The sequence below is a fragment of the Pygoscelis adeliae genome, unplaced genomic scaffold, assembly GCF_000699105.1.
Source record: "Pygoscelis adeliae isolate BGI_AS28 unplaced genomic scaffold, ASM69910v1 Scaffold294, whole genome shotgun sequence".
Classification (NCBI taxonomy): domain Eukaryota; kingdom Metazoa; phylum Chordata; class Aves; order Sphenisciformes; family Spheniscidae; genus Pygoscelis; species Pygoscelis adeliae.
Genome location: NW_008824722.1, coordinates 1,098,392 through 1,121,651, shown reverse-complemented (window position 1 = coordinate 1,121,651; position 23,260 = coordinate 1,098,392). Strand labels below are relative to the sequence as shown.

Genomic DNA, 23,260 nt, shown 5'->3' with positions numbered 1-23,260 from the left:
GTGCCTTGCATGCCAAGCAAGTCTTGTGCCAATTTGCTGGAGACTTAGGTAGCAAAATTGCTCACTAAGGTCTCATTTTCTCTTTGGCACTTGTTCCCTCTATGATTTCCACTCTAAGGGTCTTAAAATTGAGGTGGCAGACACGTAGGACTGATGGTGCTTGCTAGTCAGGAACATCTATGTGCTTTTTCTCATAGAAGCCCCTCTTTCTTCCCAGCCACAGCAGGGACACTAGGTACCTCCGGTTTGGAGGTGGCATAAAGTTCAGTGTGAAAGACTGTTGTGAACACCTGTACTGTGTGTATTAGTCTGGTAACTGCAGATGGAAAGTGCTGGGAGCCAGAACAGATTGTGATGGAAAAACAGGACAACTGTATCACTTTTGAAATTGTGACAAATGAGTGTAATACTTGGGTTGCTCTACATTGTAATACCTTTATAACTCAGGTAACTGCAATCCAGTTTGGTCAGGCATCACAAAGCCATTTCCCTTTCCTTGAGGTCATACTCGAAACGTTGAATGCTTCCCCCTGCCCCCCCTCCCCAATCCACATGGCCTTTTGTTACCTGATGGGGCTTCGAGGGACTAAACCAAAGTGCAGCTCAGGGAGGCTCCACCAGTGACTTGCACAGAAAGTCACAAAAGGATGCGGTTGGTTTTAGATGCCCTAAAGTATTCTAACTCTGAGCCATTGATGTCATGGTTTATTCAACTTGTTCTGGTTTCCATAACTAGCAGCAAAACCACTGGCAGATACAAAACGCTTTATTCTTTTTTAGCACTGCTGGCAGTGGCGTTAAGAGTTAAAAGCCTGTTGGCATGTGTGCATTTGATATTTTTTAAAATGCCGAGTACCATCAGTGCTAGCTACTACTACAATAAATTCCCCTAATCTCTTACATTAATATAATGTGTTGTGAGGGCTCCAGAAATAATGTTAAAATGGTTTTGGCATAATGCTACTTCACTTCTGAAATGCAGTGAGCTTTGGGGTAGAAAATATCAAGCTTGCTAGCGCCGTGTTGCACACAGTAGTAGGAATGTGAAACTCCAGCTAAGGGGTCACCGAGGCAAAGCCCTAATTTAAAGTCATCACATCTTTGCAAATGAGGCAGGGATGTTGGGTTTCATGGTCTCATTACAGACACCTACTCATGATTAATGGCTTGAAACAGATTTTATTGTTTAAATAGGAAGAGCTGAGCTGCACCAGGTGAAATTGGAATCCCAGGTTTAGAAGGGTCTATACAAAAATCCTTCTGGCATTGGCAAATTGCTGGTTTGCCTAACTGATGAGAGGGGGTTCTCTGGCTTAGATATCTTTCTCTTTTTGTTTTTTCTTTTTTTTTCCTGGTTTACCAGGCAAATATCCCTGCAATTTACTAATGCCTCGGACTGCTTTATGCAGTGTGCCAGACTGAATGTGTCTGAAGAGGCTTCAAGGACTGATCAGCTTTGCTGCAAGGAGATTTGAAGCTGGAGGTGAGCTTTGGAGCAGTGACTTTGTGCTGTGTAGTGTCTTTTATTAACATGCAGAATGCAATAAACTCTGCGTCACTGGAGGGGGGGACAACGCGTGGTAGGCCGTTGGAGGGACAAAAGAAGGACTTTGTTTTTGAAAACACCCTACTGCTGGAGAGATGTAACCCTATTCCTAATTCAGTCCCAGAAATCCCAGTAAGAAATGGGAGAAACCCTTCAATTCCCTTCTTTCAGGCTCGACACAGAGACGCCCCGGCATCCTGCCTGTTACTGCTAGTGGCAGTTAGCTGCTCTGTGCCTCTCGGAGGCAGCGTGACTCTGGATCACCTTGACTGCTCCCAAAGCAGAGGAATCTTTCCGCTGCCCTCTGTGCATTACAAATGCTAAGGCATGTCTTGCTTCCTACCATTTCTGTGAGCTGTCCTCTTGGGCAGATTAGGGACTGCCTCAAAGTACAAACTGGTAACAAAGTAAGTCCATTAAACATCAAAGCAAGGCTCACCTTCCGTTCTTGCTGCTGTTTTCATATCCTTGCCTGGCTGTTGCTAGTACCGCAGGGACTGATAAGGGTCTGAAAACTGCTGTAGTGTAGGTGACCACTGAATGCTGGGGACTTGTTTTGGAAGAGCTGCCTTCCGGAGCTGCTACTCGCTGCTGGCTGCAACAGGGTAAAGTCTCCTGGAGCTACCTAAGATTCTGTGCTGGGGCTACAGAGGCAGTGCTCGGGGATGAGAGTTACGAGCCTAGGCCGATTGACAACTGGGAGTGTGCTGAGCAAGAGCCAGAGGTTTAACTCCATAATAAGCTCCCGGTCCATACTGTGGAGACAAGCTGATGTTGCTCTAGTTCTAGTGCTGGTCCTCACCCCTGGTGAGTGCGTTTCACAAGACACATCCCAGCTGCCTGCTAGATTTGTTTTATATGTGGTAATTAACTAAACCTGGAAAAGGGGCTGTGGGTAGCTAGAGGAAGGGGCTGCGGGCTGGGGTCTGAACTCCTTCCTAACTGTCGCTGTGCTGCCTTGAGCCAACCTTGAGCTGTGTGTCCTCCCAAGTGACAGGGCAGCTGGTCTGGAGCCCTTGAGGAGTCAGGCAGCGTTTGAAGTGCTGTGTGATCTGCTGGGGAAGGCAAAGCAATGTTATGGATTGCCGTCACTGCTAAGCGCCTGTGTAGGGCAGGGAAAGCTCCACAGAGGATTGCAACAGAATGATCAAAACAGTCTGCATTTATGAAGATTAAATTACAACTTTGCACATCTACGATTAAAGGAGGAGCTGTCAACGGCTGGCTTGTGCGAATGCACTATTCAATTTGCATTTTGTAAAACTTCAGATTGAGAAGGTTTTTTAATTCCTTGTGAAACAGGAACAGTAGATGCTGGCTGTTGCCAGGTGCATAATGCGTATAGATACTGTGCAAACTTATTTCATTGTTCTCTGTAAAGCCGGATTTATAGCACTATACTTTGTTGCTCTAGTCCTGAGCTCCACCCTAAGCTTCCTTACACTCAGTCATTTCTCTGCTTGGGAGTCCTAAAAGCAGACAGGCTATAGGCTGCTGTGCCGGTTGCAGATGGCGATGTGGCTGTGAGTAGCTGTTCCCGGAGTCAAATTCTCCTCTCACAAAAGGGGACAGGCTTTGCAGCGACTACCAGCCATGCTCATTCTGGGGCTTCTTTAGGATAGAACTCCTGCCTTCAGAGACTGCTACTCTTCCTTCTCTCTGGTAGTATCCTGCTGTAACAGATGATGTTTTTCTGCCTTCCTCGTCTGGATCCTCTAGCTGGAGCTGCAGCTGTTTCCCAAAAGTGATAAATTGGGTCATTGCTCTGATTTCAAAGTGGGAAGCAAATTGAGCTTTGCAGTCTCCACGCCTCCCAGAGCAGGAGAGTAAATGCTGCTGAGCCAAAAGGTGCTGCACCTGAACAGAGCTCCACTCAGCTGGAAGATTTGGTTTTTTGGCTCTGTAACACTTGGTATTTGGATGTTAAGACAGTAAGCTCAAATTTCTTTTCTGCAGTAGGGAGCTCAAAGGCAAACCTTTTAATAGAGAAGAAGGTGGCATCTCTGATGTGTGTGTGTCACTCTTCCTATCTTCATGGGAGATCTGAGGCAGGCAGCGGGATTGCTCAGGGAGCTAAGATGTGTTATTCAAAGACAGCAAACGGGGGTGGGGTGGGGGTGGGGTGTGGATGTCCAGAGACATGGAACTGGGGAAGCTGGTTCTGCATCAGCCAAGTGCCAGGGGCTATAAATCAATTCCACTGCTTTAGTCAGAGGGCACTTGGATTCCCCCATGGCTCAGTTAAGGCACAAATAAGCTCCTGGGGAGCTAAGTATATTGCTAGCAGCACATGCTGTTTCAGCAGCAGCATCTGCCTCATAGCTGGCATGAGTGTAGGCCTGTGGAAGGATATTAATTCACAGCCCTGTGTTTGCTTTCACCTGAGCGCCTGTTTGTAGGAATTCCTCTTTCACTTTTTCCAAACCATGGATTTATGTTCTCCATCAGTAACTGCTTGACAGCAAGAATTGCTAACAGGGAAAATACATTCCAGCCTCCCAGACAAGACGCTGATGAATCGGCCTGGATCATTTTCTGAAAGTACCTAGGATTTCTGAAATAAGCTGATGCGACCCAGGAACCATCACTTACATCAATGTTGACTGGTGTGTCACAGTTGCATCAATGTTAGTTGTAAACTAGGAAGCTTTTCTCTTCCATGAAAACACAGGTTAGTTAGGATGACCTCTGGCAGTAAGAGAATAAGTATGGAAAATCCACCGATACATCCTTAACATTTGGATAACAGGGGGTAGTTTCTTGCAGACTGACATCTATAATGTTGTTTCCAGTAGCCCCTGCCATATGCTTTAGCCTCCTAGTTGGAAACTTTGCCACTAAGTCTTACTGTGTGCAGACCCCCCACTAATGAAATACTGCGCTTAAGGCTTATTTGAGCACAAAACCCATCTTTGTTTCCCAAGTGTATTTTTCTCAGCAGTTGCAATTCAGCAGACTGCATTTGTTTTTGAGTTGGATGTGAAAACAGACATGGAATGCTGTTGAAATCTTACTCTTGGACTTCCTGACTTCTCAGAAAATGCTGGGTTGGGGTCCTATGTAGAAGCTGTAGAGGTGGAGAAGTTCTTGTGAGTGCTTCTCCTCCCTCTTGCAATGGCATGAGCGAGCTCCTATCCCACTAATGGACTGATTGCATCTCTGAGACAATGACAGCTTCTTGCAGTGAAATGTGATGACAGAGAAGGACACTGCATCTTTCTGGCAACAAGATTTAGCGTCAGGGAGCTGGCATGACATGGCTAGCTAACTGTTCTTGGGGTGCTTTGGCTTTGGGAAGGTCTGAACTATCTTTTGCAGACCAAACTGAGCTGCCCTGGAGCCCCATGAGCATGTTTAACGCAGTGTAAAGTATCATGGTGATACTGTGAGAATTTGTTTCTCAGGGCACTGCTATCAACTCCCCTCTGGTTGTATTTCTTCAGCAACATCTGTGAATCAAACCATTGCTCTTCTTGCAAGTAAGACACCAGTCTTTTCATTTAGGCATTGCATTGTCCTTTGCAGCCTTCTCCTAGTTCTGTGAAAATTAACGTTCCAAACCCACAACGAATCAATCCATATGGTCACACAGAGCCTACACTGAGACGTCTCTCATTCTGTCAGCAGTTCTCCTTCTCAGTGTTTAAAGGAAGAGTGTACTCAGCTGGCTAATGACTGAGTCCCCTTTCCAGTCCTCTTCTGCACTAGAAATACATACACTCCTCCCCAAACCTAGATCATAGAATCATTAAGGTTGGAAGAGACCTCTAAGATCATCGAGTCCAACCATCAACCCAACACCACCATGCCCACTAAACCATGTCCCTAAGCGCCTCATCTACCCGTCTTTTAAATACCTCCAGGGATGGTGACTCAACCACTCCCCTGGGCAGCCTGTTCCAATGTTTAACCACTCTTTCAGTAAAGAAATTTTTCCTCACATCCAATCTAAACCTCCCCTGGCGCAACTTGAGGCCGTTTCCTCTCGTCCTATCGCTTGTAACTTGGGAGAAGAGACCGACCCCCATCTCGCTACAACCTCCTTTCAGGTAGTTGTAGAGCGCAATAAGGTCTCCCCTGAGCATCCTCTTCTCCAGGCTAAACAACCCCAGTCCCCTCAGCCGCTCCTTATAAGACTTGTTCTCCAGGCCCTTCACCAGCCTCGTTGCCCTTCTCTGGACACACTCCAACACCTCGACGTCCTTCTTGTAGTGAGGGGCCCAAAACTGAACACAGTATTCGAGCCTGTGTGGCCTCACCAGGGCCGAGTACAGGGGCACGATCACTTCCCTGCTCCCGCTGGCCACACTATTTCTGATACAGGCCAGGATTTCACTGGCCTTCTTGGCCGCCTGGGCACACTGCTGGCTCATGTTCAGCCGGCTGTCGACCAACACCCCCAGGTCCTTTTCCGCCAGGCAGCTTTCCAGCCACTCTTCCCCAAGCCTGTAGTGCTGCATGGGGTTGTTGTGGCCGAAGTGCAGGATACTAGCCTTTGCTCAGCTGTGTCATATTGGTGGTTTGCTGGAGTCAGGCATCTGTCCAACTTGCACAAAATGTTAGCTGTTACTGTCACCTTAAGGTTTATCAGTCATTTTATGTAACATGATGTAACACAGAACATGGATCTAGATGGAGCTTCACGTTGGCGGTATCTGCAGGGTTTTTTTGTCCCTTTCATTTGTTAAAAAAGGTAGCTGTGAGCTACAGTATAGACTTCTTAAGGCTGCATTTTGTTAGCAAGAAGTACACTTTTTGTTGAACATCTTGAAACACTAGAACAGGAGCAATCTTCCAGCTGATGGAACCAGAAGTGTAGATTTGTGAGGGAGCCAAGGTAGTCATGCTGGAACTTAGACTTCCTGACTGTCTGTTTTGTTTTTTGCATCCAGGCTGCTTTGCTGAGAATTTTCTACCCTGTCATTAATGCTCCTGAAAACCAACGACTTGATGGAAGCATCTCGCTACAGACTTAGTTCTCACCTCAGCTATAAAGATGTGTTTTCTATTTTAAGTGATGGACCTATTTAATTACAGTACCACCTACAAGTCGCTTTGTAGGCATAGAAAGGAAACTTAGGTCTGTTGCTGGGCTAAACTCCCCTTCTCAGAAGAATAAAAAGAAAGCTACTGTAATGCCTCATCTCAGCCTTCTTCGCAGATGCCTGAGTATGACACACTTTTTGCAGGGGAGAATATTAACAAGATCTGAACTTAATTTCTTCAGCTGATGACAGTTTTCCACATCATCCAGTTCTTGCTGAGCTTTCAGTAGTGCCCAGAGGGATAATATTCCAGGACTGCTTGAGTCCTAAAGTGTGTCTGTCATTATTTAATATGTTGATGTTTCAGAACTAGGACCTAGTGATGCTAGGGCAGGGCAGTTAATGTCATAGTAAACGTCTTGGCATAAAGAAGTCGGTTGCTGTACTGGAGCCGCTGACCACTCCTGTCCCAGTCACTCATCAAGAAGTCAGTTGTTAGCTGAACCAGAAACTTGTAGTCTTGTCTCAGCTACGTTGTTAGCTTGAGATGTAGCCTCGTCCTCATCCAGAAACCCTTCACTTGAGTGAAACATAGTTTGAAGGTGGAGGCAACTGTTCTGTTGGGAGACCTGAATTGAAGCTGCCATGCTTTTTGTACATGAGATCATAACTCAGTGTGACCTCAGCTTACATATGTCAGGCAGAGCTTTTTCTGTGTTGAGTTTGGAAAAGGTCAGGTTAAGATGCTTAAAGAAAAATGGCCAGATGGTTTGATTCTGATCTTTGTTTAAAAACCAAAAGATGCAAAAATTTCAGAAGTCAAATCTGGGGAGTGGGAGGATTTTATTTTGATAGCATTCCCCTTTAAAAAAAGGGAAGAAAAATCGCCTGCCTGTACTCTCACAAAAAAAGCCTTATTTTCCAGCTCTCAACAGGGTTGTGGTTTAAAAGGTGAATCCAAACTCTGGAGTGTTAACCCTGTATCCAGTAATCTTGCATAGTTGTACCCAGGTGCTCACAGACAGCTGCAGATCCTTCTGCCCTGCCTCTTGATACTGAGTCAAGAACAGATGCTGCAGAAATATCTACAAAATATTTAAGATCACATCTCTCCTCCGTCACTTGCTCTTGGAAAAAGTGATCAGATCATTCTGATGCTAACTGCCACTTCCTGGCAGAAGCTTTAATGCCTGCTAGGGTAATGGCGAGTGGCATTTCAGATCGCAGGCTCCTCTTACTCTGTATAACTCCTACTGTTTGTTCCCTTCTCTCTGGGTGTTGAATTGTTTTTCTGGCACATTATTTGACCTGGGTTTTTCCCTGCCCTTGTTTCTTCCGTGGGGGACTGTGTGCCATCACGCTGCTGACAGCACATGCATTTGAGAGAATTCCTTTACATGTGCCTCTTCTGGCATTTTACGATCCTGTCTCTTTCAACATGTGATAGCAGAAAATAAAGTAGGTCACTTTATTTCCTTTCTGCTTTTCTCAGTTCTGCAGCTCTTGTGATCTTTGAATTCTTTCTGAGTATCAGACAGTTTTGGAGACTCGTGACTGGGAGAGTTCAACAGGCTCCTAAAGCCTTAGTAGTCATCTTGGTATTGGACCTTAACAGGGCACTGGGGACATCTTTCTTTATAGCCTTTGTGTGCCTTGGATACCCTGTTAATTAGTGCCCTTGACATGTTTTAGAGAGATAAGAAGGAAGAATGATGGCAGCTTTCCTAATGCATAACCATTGCTTGCCGCTATGATGCATCCTGTGGCTGCTGCCAGCCCTGCTCTCCTGAGTTGATTGTAGCTGGCAGTTGTCGTCTAGAAGCAGTAAACCAAGTGAACAGCTCTACTTATTACCATTTATAAAAATGCACCAAACAAAAGCTCTAGGCACAGTCACAAGTCAGTCCTTAAAAAGGCATATGGAAGGAATTGAGTCTTCCGTGAGTCAGGCCAGCTTAGGCTACTGTAGCCTTACAACAAACCCCAAAACTTGCAATTTTTCAACCTGCAGACTTGCATTTGGGTTTTATTCATACAGCCCAAGGTGGGAGAAGCATTGGGGTTAAATTATAGCACCATTTCACTGAAACTCTCTCTTGTGAATGGTTCTCAGAATGGTAAGATCAGAGTCTCTGCGGGGTAATGCAGAGATGTGGCCCCCTTCAACTTCTGTCACTTGGTTTCTCAGCAGGATAAGTGTGGTACCAAATTATTCTGTGTTAAGCCAGGGTGAGAATGGACCCCTATGGTTTATCCCACCTTAAAAGTGTGTTACTATGTGGTCAAATCCATGCAAATTCCAGATTTTGTAGAGCTTCTCTGAAATGTGAGACCAAGTTGGAGATGCAGAGACCTGGTCCAAAGCTTCCACCCAGGCTGCTTTCTAGTGGTTTTGAATTCCTGACCGGACTGCTCAACTGATATGCCTGGTTAGTCAGGAAACGTCAAGCAGAACTTGAACTTGTGTGTATTAAGTATAAGGTACAGTTTCTTAAGAAATTTGCTAAGCAAGCATGAAATCCTCTTGTTGTGGTTTAACCTCAGCTGGCAACTGAGCACCACACAGCCGCTCGCTCGCTCCCCGCTCCCCCCCCGCCCCGGTGGGATGGGGGAGAGAATCAGAAGAGTAAAAATGACAAAACTTGTGGGTTGAGATAAGAACAGTTTAAAAATTGAAATAAAATAAAATAGTAATAATAATAATAGAAGAATATGCAAAGCAAGTGATGCACGATGCAATTGCTCACCACCCGCCGACCGATGCCCAGCCAGTCCCTGAGCAGCGGTCACCGCCCCCTGGCCAACTCCCCCCGGTTTATATACTGAGCATGACGTCCCATGGTATGGAATGTCCCTTTGGCCAGTTGGGATCAGCTGTCCCGGCTGTGCCCCCTCCCAGCTTCTTGTGCACCTCCAGCCTTCTCAGTCGGTAGAGCATGGGAAGCTGAAAAGTCCTTGACTAGTGTAAGCACTACTTAGCAACAGCTAAAACACGGGTGTGTTATCAACGTTATTCTCATACTAAATCCAAAACACAGCACTGTACCAGCTACTAGGAAGAAAATTAACTCTATCCCAGCCGAAACCAGGACACCTCTTTAAATATAGTCAACAATTCAGATGTGAGAATAATATCAAGAGGGCAATGCAGCAGCATTTTGGGAAGAGCAGAGTTCAAGATTCCCATTAAAACAAAAATAGTTGTGCAAATAAAACTATCAGCTGATGCAGTACAAATTAATGGTTTTAAAATCTGGGGGAAAAGCAGCTGAGTTACTAAACCCTGTACTGAAGCCCTTAAGTCCTTTTAGTGAGTGACTTCTGCTTGTCATCTAATCCCTTTGAATCATGGAAAACATAGACCCAGAGTTGTTTTCTGCTGTGCAGAAAGAAGAAATTTAACCAGTGAGCTTTGATTAATTGGCAATGATGAGGAGCTGTGTATGCACTGTATCCAATTGCTTTTTTATATTGTCTTCCTCTAACTTCTTGGAAGACACAGGTTTGTGGGTTGCATATGCAAAATATGCTAAAAAAACCCCACCTCACTAAGGCTTTGAACCTTCAGCTTCAAAGATCATTGTGTGGATCACCTTATATTGCTTTGGACAGTCTCTAATGGGGACATTGCTCAGCCAAGCTGAATTTATGCAGTAGAAATTCAAGCTGAAATTGAACACACCTCAGAATCACGGAGTAAATCAAATCTCATTTCCTTGCTTGCAGAGAATGTGGGCTGTGTGGGCTTTCTTCCTCCTCCTCCTTCTCAGTAATTTTTATTCTATCAGGTCACAGCTACCTTTTCCTTTTGAGAAATACTGAGCGAGTGGCTTCCCTGAGCCTTATTCAAAAACCCATCAGAGCTAATAGCTTTGAAAACGTTTGATGTCCAAGAGGCACTTGGGAGCACTAAATCCTCACACAGGGATTTTTAGGCTGTAGAACAATGGTGTCCTCCAAGCACTGCAGAAATTACTGTGGAGATGATATTTCCATTACAGATCCTGCAGGTACTTATCCGGGAATATGGCAAAAGAGAAATTTAGAGAAAAAGCGGAGGCCTTGGTGATCAACTCCTTATCCCCAAGAAAGTGGCATCGTCTTTGCCCAAGTCTTCAGTAGTGCTGTGTGTACAAATACATCCCATTTCTGTAGCCAGACGGTTCAGTCTAGAGCTGTGACAGCAAAGGGTGCGTGCCTTTTGATTCAGAGGGCAGGCATTGTGGACAAGTAGCTCTCCAGCTTGCTGCTCTGCGTACTGATTAGCTCAACTTGAGGATTCAACTGCTAAAGGTGCTTTGGAAAAGAAGTGTAAGTTTTGTTCTCCTCATCTTTGGAGAGAATGGGTCCAGTGCCAGCACAAGTCACCTTTTCCTTGAATGTCAATGGCGGGCATACAGCCAACACAATAATCTTATCTGGCCCATTAGCAATAAACCTTCACTTTGTGTCATGTCCTTCCTGCCCATCCAGCATCTGAACCTCTGTGGAGCTAACACCGTCGCTCTCAGAGAGGTAAGATGCCTCTTTTCAGTCTCTTCCCAGCCATGCATTCTGAAGGGACTTGTCCTCAGTGCTGTTTTGGGGTTGTTGCTGGGAGCATCTGAATTGTGAGAAAGCTGGTGCTGAAGAGGTGGTAGGTCTGATGCTTTAAGGATATAAGCGGAACAAATGTTGCAGGAATAAACACTAAGTTCCCAGACACACAAGCCCTTTTTGTCCTCCAAATATCTTTGGGTTGCAAGATGCCACTTTACCGTGGCAGGAATCCTTCTTGAGAGACATAGCTATTATCTTGGGCCCTGATTGCTTCTGTTGGGTGTAAGGAGAAATGACTAGAAATAACTGAGTGTCAGCAACTTTTGGTGCCTCTGTGTTTATTTCAAAGAATGCACACAGACTTCTTTCCCTGAGAAGGGCAGTAATAAGCGGCAGACCGTTTGATTTCTCGGAAACCTCTGACCTGTTTTCTGTGTGGTCCATGCCCAAGTCTCTGCTCCCTCTCAGATTCACCTTGCTGACTGTCTGCTGGCTGGCTATCCTGCACATCTCCATTTCAGTCAAGAAGTGTCTCAGCCCACAAAGTTTAGCATCTGATCGGGCCTGCTCTTGCTAGTGATTATCTTGGGTAGTAGCCTCTGTATATCCAGCTGTCCTGCTAGCCATTTAAATGTTCCTTTTGAATTAACTCAGCAGTCAACTTTAAGCAGCTCTGTTTTTACAGGCAAAAGACATTTTCTATGCTGGCCATGAATGCTTCCAAGCATAAACCGTCTCATTCTGTTTCAGCAATGGTCATGGCCCAGATGGAGTTTAAAAAGAATGACGCATTCCAACAGCACAAAAGGGGATAATTTAACAAATTAAACTGTTAACAAGCTTCACTCTTTCAGCATGTCATATCAGAAATTATTTGGTTCTCTTATTTCTGCCCTCATCACAGACTTTGTCCTTTCCTTTTCCTCCAGCTGTGCAATCCGGATTAGAGTAGGATCCAAAAGCGTGTCTGGGGTTTGTGAGGAGTCACTTGTTCGGGACAGATTTGATCCCATCTCCTTGGTAGGAATTTCATCACTGTCATAATTCTGATAAACTTAACTTGCACAGCTGCACTCTCAGTTTCTAGGGCACAGTCATCTCTGTTCCTTCTTGCCTTCTCAGTTACTCCTGATGTCAGTGCTTGTGTCCAGAATGAAGAGACTTCTGAGTTGCACGTTAGAATGCCTTATTTCTGCAATAAGTGCCTTTGAAGGAGGAACTCCAGACTTTGCATTGCAGTTTAGGTGACCTGCACTTAGATTGACTTAAACCACTTTCGGAACTGCAGCCTTAGAGCAGACATTTGGCAACTGAAGTTCCCTTCTCACTACAGGATTTTCTGTTTATAAGGATCATCCAGCAGCTTATAGCTGCCTGTTCCAACTCCAGATTTGCAAAAGCCTTAATAGCTAAAACTTTTATATGGTTTGAGTCACACAAACTTCCAAGCACTGCCCACCTTTCCTTATTAACTAGCTATCTTAGCATACTGCTACTACATTTTTTTTTCTAGCTATTTGTAGCTACAGCTATTTGTAGCTAACCAATTGACTGTAGATCTATTTCTTTTGGGCTGTATCTTTAGAAGGAATTTTTTCAGATTGAATTTATAAGTCTCTTAAAGTCTTTAAGCTCTAGTAAAGTCTTCTAGATATTGCCATGCAGGAGAGGACTCTTGGAGTCACTGTGATAAGCCTGGAAATGTTGGCTCAAGGCTCAAAAGTGGTCAGAAAGGCAAATTAAGAATTAGAAATTATTAGAGAACAAAAATAAAGCAGGAGTACTGTGTTGTCACTGTGTAAGTCTGTGACAACCCATGTTCTAAATCTTGTTTATCGATTCCAGTGCCCTTATTTTAGAAAAGATATTGTAGAACTGCAAAATAGTACAGATAATCAAAGAGTTATTTGCTCATCTGATTTCTTGGCTATCCGGACCTCTTGCTTGTATTCAAAAGTTCTGGTTTTCCCCATCTTAGAATGGACTTGAGTTCATTTTCCACATGTGGTCAGTTAGGCAGGTGAGCTCTGGATTTCCTCTTTCTTGGCCTTTTCATTGCATCTCCTCAGGCCACTGAATTACTGCCTTTTATCACTTCTGTTGTGCAGTTAATAGCTGGCCTTCTATTGTCACTATTTATTTGCTTAAATGTAAGTAGGAGCTATGGTACTGATCTTTCTAAGCTCTGCCCCTCCAAATGCATACCTTCCTCCCCCAGTCCTAACCGGGTGTTTCTCCGGCATGTCCTATGTTGTTTTGACTTGCTTTAAATATACAGCATCCGCTTGGCTTGTGGCCAGTTTTTTAATGTATTGCTATTTAGCTTTGCTGCTTTCTTTAATTAAATTTATTCATGTGGTGCAAACCAAGTTTAACAAGATTTCTGATCATTTAAAAAAAAAAAAAAAAGTCATGAGCTAGGTGGTTAGCATCTACTTTTTCTCAGGAAGTGTCAGACCCAGGGCTGTACTAGTAGCATTCGTAGAGGCCGTTTGCTTGCTAGTTGCTGTAAAAGAATAAAAAAGAAAAATCAAATGCATGGCAAGCTCCATGGCTTTTTGGAGCGTCTGTGTTCTCCTTTCATTTGTCTTGATCTTCAAGTCAGGGTCCTGGTGAGGTTTTTTTTCAAAGTCAGTCTTTATATCCTGTAGAAGTCCGTGGTGGCTGTGTGAGGAGCACAAGCTCTCTTGGATCCCCTACTGATTCCTGTGAACCTGACCAGGTGACATAGTTCCAGAAACCTCCCATGACTGCAGATGTTTGATTAGACCATAACCAGAATAGGCCTCCCCGTTGTTCTTCCCTTGGGCACAATTAGATTTTGGTTTCTTTGAACTGGAACGGACCACTTGCTTCCATTGGGGTTTGATTGAACGGAAAGTTTTTTGTTGCATACCCTGTCTTAATCTGTTCTCTAGACAGCCTTATTCCTGAGCCAACTGTCTTCTGGGGAAATTTGCATTTCTTTACTAGGAATGAGTTTCCTCTGGTTACATCAGGTATCCTGTTGTCACCTCGTCAAGGAAATCTGAACTGAAAGTTGTGTATTTGAGTTTCAACATTTGCCAGGATGCTTTCTGGCTGCTGGCCCTAGAAAGATTTTATTTCTGACCATTTCTTAAAATCTTCAGCTGCTGTTTTTTAGGTTATTGTAGCTGCCTTTGACATCTGTAACAGCTTTGTATGTCCTGGCTTCTTAACTGGAGCAGCAGCTCATGACTTAAACTCTTTCATCTTGTTTTGGGCACCAAGGTTACTGGTCTTACTTTGGTCAGTTAACTGGTGCTGGAGAGCTGCTGCTGACTGTTTTTTCTCTGTGTTCAGGGGGACAAGGTCTTCTGTAAATAGGGGATTGCACCAAAAGTTGTACACAAATCACAGCATTCATTTGCTGAATGCTGGTTAGCCACTTAGGCTGAACGGATAATATGCACAGTGAGCGTAAGGATGCTCTCTTCCTCTTGTCTGATGTTTTGGTGACAGCAGTTGATTTACTGCTGCGCTAGAATGCAGCTGGTAGATAAAAAGTTTCTCCTGGAACAGCCCATCACATTTCAGCACTTAAGTTAATTGTAAGCACAATGGGGAAATAAAAAAATTAACGGTCCAGTCCGTAGCTATCTGCAGTGCTTTTCAAGCCTTGGCAGAATTGCAAGTGCTCTTATGCACCTAGCACTGAGAAATGTTTTCATAAATGCCACCAGCTGGAGAGAAGGGTTCACAACTCCAAAATGGGCTGTAACTCCAAAATAGCAAATCTGTCTAGCTCAGAGTTTTATGCTCCTGCCATCATCCTGGCTGCTGCCTGCCTTCCTCACAAAATTTCTAACAACAGGCGAGCTTAGTGGACCTCATTCAGTTTCTGGTGGATCTCCCCATCCAGATCTAAAAGTCTGCTCTGGAGGGTGCTTAATTTTATGAATTGATAATTTTTAAGATAATTTGTTTCAGTATCTTTGACTTCTTTTTCCCTGCCTGGGCTTTGGAAGTGCCAGTGTTGTGCAGTACATAAATGTTCGTTCACTTGGCAGGAACCCACTGAACTCATTCTCCTCCCATGAATGACACAGAATTGCCTCCTGTATTTCCTCTCGAGAGCCTGTCCCTGCAGTTTGGGAAAGAGAGCCCAGACTCCCACAGAGAGAACCAGGTTCTTTGTGCTAAGTGGGATGTGCAGATTAGTATAAAACCACTGACCATCCATGAAACTGAGAAAAGCAGATTGGTCTTGAGAAAAAGCAGTGTGAGGCTAAGTGCATTTTTGCTCCTTGTCCTCCAAACCCAAATGGGTTGAGCAAAGTGCATTTAACATGTATGGGAGTTGTCATGTGTGTGTAGGCATGACTTCTGGAAATTACTCTGTAGTAAAAGGATTCATGGCACAGGCTTTCTGGTGAGGTGAGCAGGCTTTCAGCTACCTGACTCCTGGAGCTCAGAGGGTGTCGTACTCCTAGCACAGGACTCCCTAGCCCTAGTGATGGCTACACAGGGATGTCAAGGGTTATCAACCACATTAAGATCTTCTATTTGTCTATACCTTTTACAAATGAAGTCTCCTGTAAGCTGCGCACATAGCTGGTCTCTGTGATTATATGTTTCTGTTGTTACTTGCCTTTGTCCTACTTTGCAGCCTTTCTGCTTCTTAAAGTAACTGTTGAATCTTGCGAAGGCCTGTCCCGTCAGAGCTTGGAATGGGCGCTGCATTGTGCATTTACAGCTGGGTGGAGTTGGATAACAGTTCTGGCTTTGGGATGTTTCTGAAAGCTGTGTGATTTCCAGATTGGTTGGATCAGTGAGCTTTTTGCCACCATTAAATAGAGTTGAACGCCTTAGGCTTCTAATGGATTGCAGTTGTAAAACATTTCTGGAGCAGATTACTCTTGTCCCAAAAGGGGATGCCATTTCTGCTAGCAGAGTTCAGAGAATGACAGTCACTTTAGTGAGCTTATGAATTATTTATCTTTAGAAGAGGCACCTGTGGGCAGAGGAGAAAGACTGTAACCGAACCCTCCCACTCCATGGATAGAAACTGTCAACTTCGTAGGCTTGTTCCTTTAAAGATCACAGATCTCTATGAGATCATTGAACAAACATCTGAGCTACTGTATGTCATCTGAGCCTGACAGAATGGCTCTATGCTGAGGTGAGGAAAAGGGGGTGGGAAATGTCCCTTCTCGATGTTGCTAAGTAAAATAATAATAATAATCATCATCATCATCATCATCATCATCATCTTTTATGTACGATCAAAATGTTTTGCCTTGTGTAGAGAAGTGACAAGGCCTGGATTTCAATGCCACTCAAGTGCAAATGTATAAAAGCAGTCCCCAGGAAGGATTTGGGACGTGGAGAGTTAGTCTTTCCTCGTGTTTGGCTGGGCACAGAGTAGTGCAGTGGGCACAGCAAGACTGCTGGGAGTGACTGGCAGGGACGAAGAATAAACTGATGGGCAAAGCCTGTTCACTCCTAGGCTCCTAGACATAGTGTGTCCTGGCTAATGCTTAGTGAGCTGAGCAGAGGAAGATTGGCAAACACAAACTAAAAAGTGTCTGAATAACCTGGTGGGAATTGTGTGCAAGGGGTCCCTGCACTCACCTTAGCAGTGGCAAGCAGGGTGAGGTACCTTCTCTCCCTGTCTCCTGGCTCTCTCATCTTTGCTGTGTGCTGCTCAGCCTTGTCCATCTGTCCAGCTCCAGGCACTGAACAGGAGACTGTCTTGACTCCCATCAGCTTGTGTTTCTCCACAGTAAGGACTGGAGCATGTATTCATGGCCCAGTGCCATCCTGGGGCTCATGGGCTGCTGCGCCCACCTCTGCAGACCTTTCTCCCCCGTACTACCTGGACAGACCTCTTGTATTACTGCCCAGTGTTGCATTCTGCATCAGTGCAGTCCTGTTTTCATACCTCAGAGGAGAAATTTGCCCTTGGTTGCTTTCACTTAATCTTTTGGGCTAGCTGAGCTTTTTACTGTTGGAAGAATCCTCCTTCCAGGATTTTTCCTGCCCTCAAGGCAGACAGGATGCTGCTTCCTACTCCGAGAGTGACAGTTGTGTGAGCTGGTGAGGGCTGTCTTACAGGCTTAGTCTGAGCAGCCTCACGCTCTCAGCCCGCAGCAGGAGAGGGCCATAGGTCCTTCACTTGCACGTAGTACAAACAGCAGCTGCTTGATGCAGGAGATCTGGGGCACTGGAGGAGGAATGACAATGTGCTGCCTATCTTGCACGTATGTGGCATGACTACACTTGCGTCTCAAGCCCAGATCCTTGTCTTTCCCACAGCGTGCACCAGACCCACTCTTCATCCTCTGGATCCATAGATGTGTGCTGTACGCACAGCATATCTTGGGAATCTGAGTTGTTAGACTGTCATAGCAACATCCTCCTCCTCTTAGCATTCATGAACATGGAATTAATACTCATGGCTTGATCAGCTTGGGGGTGAGGGATGGTGTTGAAGCATCAGCACTGCATTTAGCTCCAGGACAGCTGCAAAGGTAAGGTAGTGTTGGGTCAGACAAAGCTCTGTGCTGCTGCTTGTCCGAGGGTGGGTGCTTTTCTTGAAGCCAGTGTGAATGGCAGCTGCTTCCAGCACATGTGCGTAGCACTGTCAGTCTTAGTGGATCCTCTCTCTGAACTTGGCTCCTGCAGACAGTGAAAGAGGAAAGGGAGAAGGAGATGAGTGCAGCCAGGGTTTGGGCAGAGTCTGTTGGGAAATGTGGCAGCTGCGTGTGTGTGGTTTTATTTAACTTCTAATTATTTAGTTATGTGCTTTGTCTTTGGCACTTCCGGGTATTAATTCCAGCAAAGACTCCAGCCTGCATCAGCAACTTCTAAGTTGCTCTGTGAGAAGTGTGATGCTATTTGGAAAAAAAAATCATTTTCCGTATTAATTAGAAGATACTACTGTAAAATTAATGTCAATTATCTGGCATTTTGTTATGGAGAGGCAATAGCCTCTTCGTAGTCCAGGTGGCAGCAGCCTTTTCATTACGATGAGAAATGTTGCTATTCAGTTGAATTCACTAGGAGAAACACCCAGGGACTATGAGTTGCTTGTGGAGATTAGTGAGGGAGAAAAAGGGGAAGATTTGTAGTAAGCCTGGAGTAAACAAGCCAGTTTGAGGACCCCACTGTAAAATGCACATCAGGCTTCTACTAGAACAGGGAAACCCTAATGTCTCTTCCTAAAGCCTCCATCCTCTGAGCTGAGGGGCCAGACTGCTGGGTTTGCTTGTGGTATCTTGGGCTTTGCCTAGGTTTCAGAGGTGGGACTGCCATAATTCCCTCTGTGGTACACAGGCAATGACAGGGACTCCACCACCTCTGTGGAGAGGAAAGAAGGTATGTTTGTCTATCCCCGGCTGCTCTTGGCCCCTATGCCATGTCTGTGCAGTAGCGCTGGTGAGGGCATTACATGCCCCATAGACAGGCTGCTCCATGCTCCAGCATGGGACAGGTGGGACAGAAGCGCCCAGCTTTTCTGTCCTGTGAGGGCTTGCTAGGCCTGATCTGGAGAGCCTCCCCCCGTCCCAGCCTTGTAAGCCACACGGACTTGGTGTGGGGGGCAAATGCATTTTAATCTGGGGTTTGTTGGGGGGCTTTTTTTGGCTTTTGCTTGATGTGAGATCATTCAGTCAGTTCTTTTCCAACTGCTTCCATGTCGTGGTAGCTAATGACTGTCTTATGGGCATGGAGAGGCTTTAGCGAGGTACTGGTGATGCTGGCTGACTGCATTCTTGTCCTTTCCTGCACTGATTAAAAAGCGTAGAGACCTTGCTTTCTTCTTGCTTCTGTTTTTCCTTTATCTTTCTGTCATTACCCGTCCATGCTTCCCAGAACCTACCCACCACCAGGTCCTTTGCTGGGTGGTGTGAATTGGTGGCACTCTCTAATTTTATGTTGTTGTAAGGCAGAGACTGCAGTTGCGGACGATGAAAGATTCTGCAGGTTAAAATATTACTAAGCAGTGAAGCGTACTATGTCTGCCAGATAGATGGGCTCTCATTCTGCCTGTTGCCCGCTAGATTTCATTGCTGGTGCAGCTCTTTTTCTGGCTTTGCTGCTTACCATGACTGTGGTGTTCTGGGCAGGCTGGGGATCAGAGGCTGCTGCATGTAATCCCCTTGTTCCCCACAACAGGCTCTTCCAGAAGGTCCAGTCTCTCCTGGGGGAGTGCAGCAAGTCAGTTGAGCATCAGTCAGAGGGAACAGCTCTGGTACAGTAAGGAAGGAACCTGAGTGTAGAGAGCGGTACAGCAAAGCACAGTCTGTTTTGAATGCAGAAAATTTCAGGGCAGGGGCAGTTGGTTCTGGGGGAACTGGTTCCAGAGCTTGTGTCTGCAAGAGTCCACTGACCCTTTGGAGGTTATCCATCTAGCTTACAAGGGAGCGGTAAGCTGGTGGATTCAGCAAAGTAAGGAGCCAAAAACTCTGTGAAATAATCTTGTTCCTCTGGGTACAGCAGCATGGCATGGCATGGGTGGGATGCTGCGGAGAGCTGAGCCCCACGTCAGCCCCTCCATTGTAAGCCAGCCCCCCTGCTATGTTACCTGGGGGGTGCCCCTGCTCACAGGTTGTTGGTGTTACTGGGGAAGGAGAGTTATGGGGCATGGGCAGTTGTAGCTGCAGGAGGAAGCTGAAATCTGAGTGCCGCAGAAAGCGCTTGCTGTTCAGAGCAGCTCCTGAAAGGTTGTACGTACATACGCAGGGACCTGCATCACTAACATTTCTCTGGAACTTCTGGAAAGCAGTCAGCGAGTGAGTGGTGGGGCAGGGGGTTAATTTGATAGCAAATTATCTTTAAATTGCAGTGGTGCAGCTCCACTGACTTCTGGTTTGTTGCAGTGGGGTAAATGAGCAAATGTATCCTCTAGGGCTGACACAGGTAACTGCAGGAAAGGAATTCAGCAGCCTTCACTTTTCTTGTATTGACCGTGTCTGAGTTGCTCACTTCTGTCATATTGCTTTTTTAAGACTCTGATCCCCCTAAGGTAACCTACAAAAAACGATTTAGGTTGTGACTCCTCCTCATTTAATTTTTTTCCACTGTAAAGATCCAGTAAAGCCTTTTTAAAAAAATAGTTTGCCCTGCATGTTTATCCTTGCAATGTGAGGAGTGTCACATCTTATCTTCCCTGTTGCTTGCTGAGAAACTCCTTGGAAATCATCTACAGTCCATTTTCTTCTATCCTTGCCTGACACTAGAAGTGGTGTTCTTCCAGCTGCTCATGAGATTCTAAAAAACTGAATGACTATTTAAAATCCATGTGGGAGAGTCCAGCTAAAAGTCCCTTCCTTTTTAAGTTACTCATACTTCACCATCTTGGAATTGATGTTTTCTAGTCTGCCATAGAGACTTCTAGGAAGACCAGGTTGGACAAGACCTTGAAGGAGAAATGCTTTAATCTCAAAAGTAAATTCCTGTAGTTCTCTTGTATCTGACAGAAAGGTGCAGATAAAGATCTCGTGTGTTTAACGCAGAAGGGCGTTCTTCCTGCAGTAGTTTTCCTGAGCAAAAGTCAAAGCAGTGTGTAAGAAGGGTGAAGGATGCTAGCATGCAATCTTCCGTTACACAGAGGATGTGAGTTTTTTGTCAACTGTGTAGAAAGCTGATGCCTTTCAAACCTTCATGTTAGATGCTCTTAATACCTTCAGCTGCTCTTTAACCTCTCCTCTGTCTAGCAGCTGCATCTTAAAGAGCAGATGAAATCGTTTCCAGGATGGCAGGTCCTAATCTCAGTAACAGTTCCTATCCATTACAGGGTATGAAGTGAAATGATCTGTGAGTGGGTTTATCTCAGATCCCACGTAGCATTTTTTCTCAGCAGCAGCAAGAAAGGGAAATTATCAGGCAGTGAGGAGAAGCTGTTTATTTTTAACTTACCCTTTCTTTTTAAGTTCTAGTTCATAATTAAAGGAGATAAGGAGTGGAAGCCAATGAAAATACATAGCTAAATGGATAAGCTGATCTCAAGTCCACTGCAGAGGTTACGATAAGTAGTGGGTAACACAGTAGAGACTTCGGGGCCTCTTGTTCCTTCCCTGTCCTCCTCCTAGAGTATCAAACTGAGTTCTTAGCTGCCTTTCAAAGGTGACACAGGAGGGCTAATTTAAAGGATACTGCTTACAGAGCTCGCTGCTGCCCTCGGAGTTTACTCCTTCTCACAGTGGTTTGAGGATGCCCTTGTTGAGTATCTGAAGAGATCTGTACTCAGAGCTAGCAAGGAGGAATCCTGCTTCTTTGTGGAGAAGTGTGTTCATGGGCACACCCATATGGCACTACACATGGCTGTGCACATGGGGGCACAGGGGAGTGAAGAGGGGCCCAAGGGAAGGCTCCTGGGGAAGTGGGGTAGCCCTGGGTAAAATGCCTCCACTCTGAGTTACTGCTGGAGAAGCATGTTCTACTCCTCACCTTTCAAACAGGGTTTCTCTCCTGCAGTTTGTTAATCTTGGTCAACTTGGCTTCCTCAGATTGACAGGAGGATAGCCCTCTGATTCATGCAAGCTGCTAGATTCTTTATTGCTCAGAAGAAGGCGCATTATACTATTACTCGCCATCCCTAGTGGCTAGTTGCATCCCAGAATAAATTATTCCTGTACCCAGGTGGCTTTCTTTCATCGTTGCTCTTGTCTCTGTGATACTTCTCACAGCTTCTGCACACAGGAACAAGAGGGCCAGGCTGAATTTGGAGATGGCTGTCATTGCAGGGGGTTCTTCCTCTCTGCCAGTGGAGCTGACAAGCAACGTTAGAAAATGAGTCCTGGAGAGGAGGCTGCATGCTTTTGCAGCAGCAGAATGCTGACAGGCTGTTCATAAATAACCTTGCAAAATACTGATTGCTACCCCTAGCTTGCCTCTGCAATGCTGGAGGACAGCTGAGCTGCAAAGAGACTCTGCTGTGTGGCCATCTCACCTGGGAACCACTTCTACAACCCTTTTTTACCGTCAGTCCTCATTGGGATCATGCCCTGTGGCTTCTGCCACCTCAGGCCCTAGCCTGCTTCTAAGTGTTTGCATGAGTGTCTCTGTGTACCACTGCCACATGCAAAGTTTTGGGGGAAACAAGACAGGGAAATAAGTTTTTGAAGGGAGCCCTAAGCAAGTCTAGGATTCCTTGCGTAAAGGATATAAGGACACGATTCAGTCCTGTAAAGGGCAGGGCAATTGAGGGTAGTGTTTACATTATTGGGAGGACAAGAGGAGAAGTAAGAAGGGTTCCTTATTGTTCTGCTCACTGTTGTCCTACACCCTCTGCAATGCTTTTCTTAGGATCTCTCCTGAATTGTGAATGCCTTGGGGTAGAGTCCTCTTCCTTTGCACCTTGTACTATGTAGTCCTCCTGGCTGAGGTTTTTCATGAGCAGAGGCTACCGTAATGCAAACCTCAGATGTTGATATTCTGTCCGTGCTTCTGTTTAGCTCTCAGATCAAGTGGTAAAAGCCTAAGAAAGAAGTTCATGTGTTTAAGAGAATTGTTTCAAGCGTATGTTTTGCCCAGGAGCGCTGAGCTATATGGTTCCTGGTAGGAAGATTATCGTTACTTACTGTCTCACAAATGCTTTGAGGAATGTGTTTGTCCATGCAATGCTTTGAAGCTAAAAAGCATTGTGGGAGTCCCTCTTGGTGTTCCCTAGTTAGGAAAATGAATAGTTCAATAGGATGGAGATGTGTAACTATGAATTTACAAGTATAGCCCAGTGCTGGGAGCAGAGTAAGGCAGTAATATAAGCTGGAGTGCTTTGGTTGCAGGGAAGGCAGATAATAAAGTATCTTCTGGGCAGGAAGACCTGGATTCCTGTCTCCACCTGTTTCCAAACCAGAGTCCGTACCAGAGTTGGTCTTCTCTTAGTGCCTGTCAGAAGTTTGTTCCCATCAGGAGAGAAGCGCAGTGCTCTGTATGGAAGCTGACCTGAGCAGCTGTAGAAGCTGGCGGTTTAGCAGATTGTGAATGGTGATTAGCAAGCCAGGAGGAAGGTGTGCTGGCAAAACCAGCATTGGGAGGACCATGGGGTCAGGCAAACCTGTGTTTGCATAGTGCCTACTGTGTTACATTTGGGTGTACACATGGTAATTAGCTGCTTAATTTAATGAGATCATGTCTACTTCTCCTGGTGACATAATAGTATTTGGAAAACTGTTGCTGTCATAGGCTCATCTGCTCTTCCCATGAATGAAGAAGTCTGTAAATT

General features: G+C 45.3%; 1 protein-coding gene across 1 annotated transcript in view; it reads left to right on the top strand.

The window, feature by feature from the left end:
* Positions 1 to 23,260, top strand: part of LOC103916276 (chromosome unknown open reading frame, human C10orf76) — a 130,007-nt gene that overhangs the window by 99,890 nt on the left and 6,857 nt on the right. The window lies entirely within an intron of this gene.